Source organism: Propithecus coquereli, unplaced genomic scaffold (genome assembly GCF_000956105.1).
Source record: "Propithecus coquereli isolate 6110/MARCELLA unplaced genomic scaffold, Pcoq_1.0 Scaffold37, whole genome shotgun sequence".
Taxonomy (NCBI): Eukaryota; Metazoa; Chordata; class Mammalia; order Primates; family Indriidae; genus Propithecus; species Propithecus coquereli.
Genome location: NW_012149396.1, coordinates 7,471,417 through 7,479,812, shown reverse-complemented (window position 1 = coordinate 7,479,812; position 8,396 = coordinate 7,471,417). Strand labels below are relative to the sequence as shown.

The window sequence follows — 8,396 nt, the reverse complement described above, 5'->3', positions numbered from 1 at the left end:
AACTCCTGAGCTCAAACAATCCGCCCGCCTTGGCCTCCCAGAGAGCTAGGATTACAGGCGTGAGCCACCGTGCCTGGCCAGAAGTTTAAAATTTTTAAGCAGGTTTTTTTTTCTGGATTCCCTAATAAAAATTCCTTCTTGCAAAACACTCTTCTGAAATTGGGAGAATGTAACCTACCCTGCTCATTGTTTGCTACAAGCGTGAGAAGTTAGTGCTGTGTTGAGAAACAGGCTTCAGGATCATTTCTTAGCAAATGATGAATGAAATGCATTGCTAAACCAACCATCATCATTTATTACTTCTCTGATTGTTTCTGCAGGACTGGTTGAACTCTGAACTCACAAAGCAGTTTAAACGAGCAAGCAGAATGACCTGAGAAAGAATAGGGAATGCTGTGATATTCCTGGTACTTTCGAATCCAAGACAGCTTCCTGGAAGTTACAGAAGGGACTTACAGAATACTTACAGGGCGATGAATCTGCTGGAAGTTAGGCTTTGTAAAGCCTTCCTCCTTAATACATTTTCTTTCCTACTTATGAAAGGAAATGTATAGCATTAAAAGAGGATCAAACCAAGTCTAGCTTGTTTTCCATGCTGTTGGGTTCAATGGGAAAACTGCATTCTGAATTGATGGCAGCAGCTAGAAATGCTTAGAGATTCTGTCACAGTTGGAAAGGTGAGGCCAGGAAGACACTGCACAGAAATTTAGTTTTTGTTTTGTTTTGTATTTTTAGAGACAGAGGTTTTGCTATGTTGCCCAGGCTGGCCTCAAACTCCTGGACTCAAGGGATCCTCCTTCCTTGCCCTCCCTAGTAACTGGGACTACAGTTTTTTTCCCCAAATGTCATCAATAATATATCATGAATAAAAACAATTAGAAGTGGTTAAAGCCAGGATCTACTCTTAGATATTTTAAAAATTCACATAGTCATTTCTTATTCTGAAGATTTGAAGTCTTATGTTCTAGTATGTTCAAATTTAATAACGGAATTTAAATAGTACCAGTTAATAACAGAGTTTACACACTGGTTGTAAAATAACATCTGCTATTTCCTGGGGAAGAAAATAATGTTTAAGGCAAAGATGTTGGATATTAGTCACGGTGACTTGTCCAAATGCCAGCCTAATTTTCTACAGCTTAGAAACAGCCTTGAGGGATCCTGTTAGCTTCTCTAGGCCTCTGATCCCACCCACACAAATCTCCCACCACCTCTCTTCATGCCTTACTTCCAGAGATCTCCCTACGAGAGGTTGAGCACTGTGCATTCCTAAATGGCTGTCTATTAAAACTAAATTTCTCCTGTAGTCCCAGTTACTAGGGAGGGCAAGGAAGGAGGATCCCTTGAGTCCAGGAGTTTGAGGCCAGCCTGGGCAACATAGCAAAACCTCTGTCTCTAAAAATACAAAACAAAACAAAAACTAAATTTCTGTGCAGTGTCTTCCTGGCCTCACCTTTCCAACTGTGACAGAATCTCTAAGCATTTCTAGCTGCTGCCATCAATTCAGAATGCAGTTTTCCCATTGAACCCAACAGCATGGAAAACAAGCTAGACTTGGTTTGATCCTCTTTTAATGCTATACATTTCCTTTCATAAGTAGGAAAGAAAATGTATTAAGGAGGAAGGCTTTACAAAGCCTAACTTCCAGCAGATTCATCGCCCTGTAAGTATTCTGTAAGTCCCTTCTGTAACTTCCAGGAAGCTGTCTTGGATTCGAAAGTACCAGGAATATCACAGCATTCCCTATTCTTTCTCAGGTCAGCTCTGGGCATGAGCAGCTTGTCTTTGTTTTAATATTTTGTTCCCAGGGGCTAAGAACATTCTAGTGCCAACTCCACAGGGCTGAGAAAAGAGTACTTTTGAGACTGCAAAATGTGTCAACTTGCTGCAAACCTAACCCATCCGTACCAGAAAAAAAAAAAAAAAAAAAGATTTCCTAAAAAGCAAAAGATAAATGGAGATGCTTTTTTTTTAAATTTCAAATCCACATTTACTGCATTTCAAATAGAGGTGTTAAATGCATTAATTTGATTCTTTTAGGCTGTTATAGTCCAGATGACAAGGGAAGTCAGTATTATACTTCTGAGCCTTGTCATTTTTAAAGCACATGGAAATTTTAAAATAGAATGTTCTTGTCAACAGGGAGCACAGCAGCATTTCTTTTCTTATTGAAATCCATCTAGAAGGGAAAATCTGGAAGGCTCCTTACCCATGCATTTATCATCGGTGTTTACCACCAACCAGCGTGAAAAGGAAATCGTTGGGCAAATTCTCAGCCAAGTTGGAGCCTCAGTGGGACTTTTTAAAAAGAGATCGCTGAGCTTGGGGATTCCTAAGGACCCGTTTCATTTCTGTGCAGATGTCCAGCTATTTTTAGTGCCATCGAGGGAACAGTATGAGTCGCACAGAGACATGCGAAAGGACTAACTCTAACGCCAGCAGTTTAGAAGGATAAGAACAAAACGTCGTGCATTTTGTCTGTGTGTTTGCCCTGCAGGGGAGGAATTCCTGGTCAAACAAACCTAATTTTAGTTACGATGCTGGCAGAATTTTGTCTGAAGGCCTTGGTGTGATTGTTAAACCAGACCACAGTAAAGTATAAAATGGCTGAATATACAGCCACTCCAAGGGCAGAAATGAAAGTCCACGCTGCCTCTGAGCCCTCAGCGCCTCCCTGGCCTCTTCCCTTCCCTCCACAAGGGTGAAAAGAACCATCGAGAAAGTCTCCCGTTTTCCTCAAGCTTCCTGAAGAAACAGAGTCATCATGGAAGACAAATTCAAACACAGTGTGTTCAATACTTCCTGTTGCTCAGGCGCCGTGTGGAGTCTCTTTCTGCACCTGAGTGAGCAGCACACCCCATTTCTCGTCAGTGGCCACCCCAAAGAACAGCCCGATCCACTCAGGGGAGTCACCAGCACCCGGGGAGAGATGCACTTACCCCCAGTCGGCTCTGGTCACGGCCCAGGGCCCGCCACGGCTGGCGGGATGGCGCCTCCGCTCTCCTCATTTCCGCGGCTGCGCCAGGGCAGCCTCGGGCCAGAGCCCTGAGCTTCTGGGGCTTTTAGGCCTTTCCCCTCTCCCTTTATGGAATCCAGGATTTAAAAGTAAACAAGTCTTTCTCTTTCTGATAAGTCACATTAAATTATCGATCTGGTGGGGAGGGAGGGCATGACCCGAGGCCAGTAAGTCAGCGTCACCTTTGGTCGAACACACTGGAGCGGTGGCTCTGCTGCGCGGGGGTGCGCGGCCCGCAGGCGGCCACGGAGGCCCCTGTGGACGCATGGTCTCCCTCAGAAACCCACGTTTAAACTTGTTTGACTCTTTCCTCACGGAAGACCACAGTTTACTACATTGTCACCTCAGAGTTCTAGAGCCAGAGGAGTCATCTGGTCATAGGAACCTATGACATTAAATATATCCTTGGGGCATCCTACTCTGAGCTCTTGACCAATGTTTGGAAGCCAATCTCATTCTCCTCTCGAACTGGTCATTTCTGACGTAATCGATTCATCTGTTCACTCCAACGATTATTTATTAAGCACCTGTTTATCTGCGGAGCTGTGGTAGGGGGATGGGGAGCAAAGAAAACAGAGCTCCCAATCTGGCAGTGAGGACGGAGCCGCCATTAGAGGCTGCCCCTGGTCCTGAATGGATTCTGTTGTCGGCTATTATTTTTAACGTCTCTGATCATTTCTTTTCCCCCTCAGCCGCTGTTGTCATTTTGCTTTCTTAAGCTTTAACGGGAAACTATTTGTTACCCTCTAGTAACGATCTGAAGTGAGGTCTGGTCATTCCAGTCAGAGCTGATGACCCGAGGAGATGGGCAGCCTTCACTTAACTAGCAGGTCTTGTCGTCCTACCCCACACTTTCTCTTGGTTGTCATCAGTCTTTTCAGGTGAAAATGAAAAGCAAAATATACTGTGACTTTTTCTTTTTCTTGCCTATGAACTGATCTCAACAAGTGAGCCCGAAGAGTTGCCACGGCTGTTTGGTCCTGCTACTGCTCCCTGGGTTCCTGAGGGAGAGTAAGTTCTCCCTTGGTTTCCTCTGACTGACTGAGGAAATCCTGCACCCTGGCTCCTGGAAAAGTCCAGGGTCTTCCATGAGGGCTGAGGGACTGGCCAACACACTCATATGGTAAAAGCCTGAGATGGAAAAACATACTAAGAACCTTCTGGAAATTGCCAAACCCCTGTACTCTCCAACTTTAGTCAATGGATATGGCATCAAAGTGATTTTTTTTTAAAGGTAATATTACAGGTGCTGCATTGTTGGCACTGCCTGGGCTAACTTGCTTTGTACTTTCTAAGTTTCTTCTCTTGGTTGTGGCAATCCTATTTCGTTTCAGAATCATTGTTGGTTTTTCTCTTTTAAAGTGAAACAGATTCCTCAGGGTTCCCCAGGTAAACATTCTTTCAAAGGCAGGACAAAATCTCTCCCACTCCCCTGGCTCAGCCCCCATCATCCAAGTCACTTCCATCAGCTTCTCTTGGTCTGTGAAAGTTGGTGACAGTTTTCCCTTCATTTAAAAAATGATGAAGACAAATGTTCAACTTTCAGACTATTTTTCTTTAAATTACCAGCCATGGTATTTGCAAGGATTCTGAATTTCAGAGACGGAATGAATCTTTCAAACTTCTTCTGGCAAGTCACAGAACTCTACTTCAGCTGCCTGTAAAACTGACTTTTTATTTTTTAAGAAATAAAGAAGGGGGCGTGCCTTGTTTTAAAGAGAAGACAGATTTGAATCCTACAAGCTTGAAGTTCAGCATGGAATGTCTAATTCCCTAATGTTTACATTCAGATACAGGCTGCAAAATTGGGCTTCTCCAACGGTGAAAAACAAAATCAGGTAACTTTCCATTGGTTGCAGCTGGAAGCAGGCGCCACCCGCTGTGGGTGATTAGTTCCAGGGTTTTCTCATCTTCCTTCCCTGAGCTGCAGCCTTTTTGAAATGAAAAAAAAAAAAAAAGAGTGATCAGTTCCACTGAAGAATGACTTTTGTCATGAGGGATACTGAAATTTGGACTTGGAACCCTGGGTCTCATTCAAGATTCTTTGCTATTTGGATTTTTGCCTTTGGATAAGATACTTCATATTTCTGAGACTTTAGTTTCTTCCCTGTGTAGCAAAGCTGAGAATACTTACTTGTCATTTGCTCTGAAACCTCCAGTGAAACACGAGATGACTTAGGCTTTAATAATGAATAGAGAAAAACAAAGTTGGATGTAGAGAAATTATTATACAAAAGGCATGGGCTAGACTGTTCCAAGTGAACACAAGAATGTGCAAGGCGAGTGCGGGCCTCTGCTGGAGTGCGGGTGGGGACCCTGGGAACAGAACTGTGTAGCTGCAAAACTCTAGGCCTCCTTTCCGAAGAAAGAGAAGGGAGAGGAACCCTGTGAATAGGGGGTCCTTCATGCAAGGAGAACCGACAGCCAGGCCAAATGTTGAGTCCCAGGCCACAGATCTTCAGGAAAGAGGGGCCAATCCCCGTTCTTCCTCTAACGCTTTGTGGCTTTAAAAGAAATTCGAGCGCATAAGTTTTGATCAATTAGTACCAATTTAATGGTGAGTGCAAATCATGGGCACATGTTTCTCTTATGCGTTGGAGCTTGTGCGCCCATCTCTCTGAGTGTGCTTCTCATAGTCCTCACTTTGATGGAGAATTCCCTAAGGAAACACTGCCCCATCTTTTGGTGTAGGTTGTTTTCTTCCCCTTGTGTCCTTGTCCCCGGTCCCCCTTAGCTTTCCCCCCTTGTCTTGCACAGGGAGGCATTTATAGCATCCCCCTCCAACCTGGGTCCCCGCACCCCAGGTCTGTCCACTAGCACCTTCCACCAAAGCGTTTTCTACTCTCATCATTTCCTCTTCAATGTCCCCTACCTGGCACACTTAGCTATCGATAGAATCAACCCAAGATTTACCCTGAATTAAAACAGTGTCCAGTAGGAAGAATTCTTTAAACATCAAGTTAATTTATTTGCTTTCTGTCCTGGGAGCAGCTGCTTCCTGTTTCATTTGGTTTTTGAGTCGGGCAGAGCATGGAATCAGAATGTGGTTTGTCCTCTCTTGCACGGCCACAGATTCCTCTGGAATTTACCAAGCCAGATGCCAAACTAGTGCTTTGATTGGTGGTCTTAATGACATACCTGATTCCTGAGAGAATGGCATGCTGTCCCCTTTGTCCCTCTTCTACTCTTGACCCACCTGGATTTCTGTGTCACCCCTTAAGGTCCAAATGTCAGGCCAGAGGATTAGTGTGGTTAAGACACAATTCCAGTCCAGCAGTGTTTACACTGACAAGACACAGACACTGCTGAGCGATCACATCAGACAAGGTCACCAGAAAAATCCCAGCCACTCTTAGGAACGCTTCAGCGGAAGGCGCTTTACACACAGAAGGCCAAAGATAATTGAGGAAGTCATTTTCTCCAAAAGCTTGAGGAAAAGCATCCAAATAGATTCTTGTGTTTTAAGAGCAGGATTTTAATTAGACCTGGATATCTGAATTTAAGGGATGTCATCTTCAATCTAGGTTGTGTAAAAGGCGTTAAAAAATAACCAATAACCCAGGCAAGAGCTTGGAACCAGGAAAAAAATCAATTGAATTAACCTCAAGTATATTGGTTATCTTGGCTGAATTTGTGAGTATGGGGAAATTCTGGCTTGGACAGCCAAAAGGAGGATCAACTGTCAGCATTTTGTTAAAGCTGTGATGTCTCACAGGGGCTGGGGGGCTGTAGACACTAGGCTGAATCTTTAGACAGCCTGGGGCCATTGTCTAGCACTTTAAAAATTGATAAAAATACATATAATTTTGGGGCCAGGAAATGCATTATTAAGCAGGACACAAAGCCTAAAGTGAAGAATTTCTGAATATTAACTGATTGAAATAAGATCAAAAGAGAAAAACACACACACCAAAAAAACCCAGGGAAAAATACTAGCAATACAGAACACATCGCACTGAATAATTCAAGATGAAAATGAGGAAAGGATATGAACATGGAGTTTACAGAAAAATAAACACATGAAAACATGGTTAACTTCACTTACAATTATAAAAACGTAGATGAGATATCAATTCTCAGTGAGCGGGTAAGTGAAAATTTATAGCTTGTCAATATCCAGTACCGGCCACGCCATGGGCCGTCTGCCGCTCTCAAACACTGTTGCCAGAAACGGTAATGGTCTACTTTTTAAAGGACAATTTGACAATATTTAGCAGAATTGGAAATGTATATCCCTCTTGACCCAGTAATTCCATTACTGATAATTTATAGATATATTCACAAAAGTACACTAAGACTTGTACATAAAAATATTCATTATAGCATTGTTTGTAAGAAGAAAAAACTAAAACTAAATGTTTATATGGCTGACTGGTTCAGTAAGTGTAATAATACAGCTATATAATGAAATATTATGCAGACATTTAAATAGAAAAAGAAAAATACCAGGAATTGGGGTTAAGAATAATGATTAACCCCATGGCTTCCAAGTCTAAAATATATTAGAATACATTTGGTATAAATAAAAAGGACATGAATACACACTTCTGTGCATGTATTTATTTGGTGGTAATAGCATACTTTTTCTTTTTTTCCTTGAAGGATACACAGGGCACAATTGATGGTAGTTCCTTTGGAGAGTGGGCTGGTGGTTTGGAGGCAGGGGTGGGAGGCTTGAGTCTGGGATTTTACCTTGCTCTTCTTTAACTGCTTGGAAGTATGGTCAGAAACGGAGCTCTGTGCCTCTGATCTCAGCAACAGAGGCTGGAAGACTTTGCCTCTCATCCCAAAGCTGAGGACAAGTGCAGAAAGACATGAAAGGACTAAAATTTCTGCACAAAGCCTGGCTGGCTCGATGTTAAAGGTCACGGTGAGGCTGTAAGTACCAACAAAAGTGATCTCCACTTGGAGGCAGAGGGCTTTGCCACTCTGCAGTGCAGAGGCCAGATAGGGTTGGCGTTAGGGGACCTTTAACTTGACCGTGGAAGGGAGTTGGATCAGCTCAGAGTGCTGCAGTGTAGGTGCCTGGGGTGTTATGACTACATAATGAGGGGACCTGAGCTTCCCCCAAGAAGTGGTGCTGGGCTGGGCTCTGGATAAGGGATAGGAATTATCTTGGCAAAGGAGTGGGGCTGGAGAGATATGGGGTAGAGGGGACAGCATCTGTGAAGGCCTGGAGCAGGGACCCGAAGGTGAGCCCATGTGGCTGGAGCAGATGCAGAGTGGGAGAAGGCCCGCCATGAGACCACGAGGTAGGCAGGATGCTGCCCTCCAGGACCTTGGGGACAAAGCTGGAGGTTTCTTCTTTATCTCAAGAGCAATAGGGAGCTCAGTGAGAAGACGGGGATGGAGAAGGGTGAGTGGATATTAAGAGGCTTTG

The 8,396-nt window shown here is 43.7% G+C and overlaps 1 long non-coding RNA gene across 1 annotated transcript in view; it reads right to left on the bottom strand.

The window, feature by feature from the left end:
* The window catches only part of LOC105816338, a 4,164-nt gene extending 1,122 nt beyond the window's left edge, over nt 1-3,042 (bottom strand). Inside the window, exon 1 of the long non-coding RNA XR_001137791.1 lies at nt 2,940-3,042. This is a non-coding gene — a long non-coding RNA (uncharacterized LOC105816338). The remainder of the gene's footprint in view (nt 1-2,939) is intronic.
* Nucleotides 3,043-8,396: the final 5,354 nt, after the last annotated feature.